General features: G+C 34.5%; 1 non-coding gene across 1 annotated transcript in view; it reads right to left on the bottom strand.

Annotated features, from left to right (window-relative positions):
• Positions 1–1094: 1094 nt before the first annotated feature.
• Positions 1095–1140, bottom strand: part of Trnar-ucg — a 73-nt gene continuing 27 nt past the window's right edge. Inside the window, exon 1 of the tRNA in view lies at positions 1095–1140. This exon is cut by the window's right edge and continues 27 nt beyond it. This is a non-coding gene — a tRNA (tRNA-Arg).

Consider the following 1140-nt stretch of genomic DNA (forward strand, 5'->3'; position numbering starts at 1 on the left):
AACTTCAATCACCCTAGGTCGCTGGTAGTGACCCGGTGATTGATTTTAATTAGCAGATCTAAAGAAAGGAAAATAATAATAATAATAATAATAATAATAAAAATGAAAATGATAATCATTGTTATAATCATAATAATGATAGTGTTTACTACTGATGATGGTTATAGTGAGTTGACGCTTAGTGAATCTGACTTAAAATATGTTTGTTTACTATTAAAAATTGTATAGTTACTCCTAAAATTTTCTGTAATGGTTCTAACCTATTACAGAAAATGGAAGTTACACAACTGAGAAATCTTCTAAAGTCAATATTCCCGCAAATATGAACTCAAGTACTTTTTAAAAACCCCAATTGTGACACTTTGAGTCTGAAATTTACTCATTATCAAACAAAAGATTGATGTTAAAAATGGTATCACAATAGCCTGATTATAGAATATTTCACCCTGATATCTAATGATGGTGTAATTAATCATACTATCTTGAAAATAGTGCATTACCTTCATAAATCTTCACGAATAATATGATCTCATATTAAGCAGTTTATTATCAGAAACCGAAGAGCTGACTCGCTAGTTTTTTTTGTTTTTGTTTTTTCTTCTGTAATTCCATGAATGATTAAAATATATAATTTTTTGGTTAATGTTACCGAGAGCGACACAGAGATAGAGGGCAATGGACACTGCCATCTTAGAGAGCATAAGAAATATACATAAGCAACAAAGGTATAGCTGCTGTCTCTCATATTTACCGCGAAATGGCGAAAATATCCGCTGCATATCACAGCTCATAGACTAAGTCTACAACACTCACACGGAGTTTATTGTTGTGTTTTCTGTAAGCTGGCAGAAGTGCTAATAAAGGGGGATACGGGTGGGGGGGGGGGCTTCCCCACCTGTCTAGAAAATAAATAGAAGGTAGCAAAGGTTAGATTTGGATCTTCGGGTTCTCATGAATGCCCTGGTTCCGAGACTTCGTCTTTGGAGGGTGCGTCGCGCGTAAAAAAAAAACACCATTCTTTTTATTTAATATTATCAGAACCAATCATATTTCGCTTTTAAACCAACATTTACCTTTCAAAATCGATATGCTTTCGACCGTGACAGGACTCGAACCTGCAATCTTCGGATCCGAAGTCCG

This window comes from Penaeus monodon, unplaced genomic scaffold (genome assembly GCF_015228065.2).
Source record: "Penaeus monodon isolate SGIC_2016 unplaced genomic scaffold, NSTDA_Pmon_1 PmonScaffold_2686, whole genome shotgun sequence".
In the NCBI taxonomy this organism is placed as follows: domain Eukaryota; kingdom Metazoa; phylum Arthropoda; class Malacostraca; order Decapoda; family Penaeidae; genus Penaeus; species Penaeus monodon.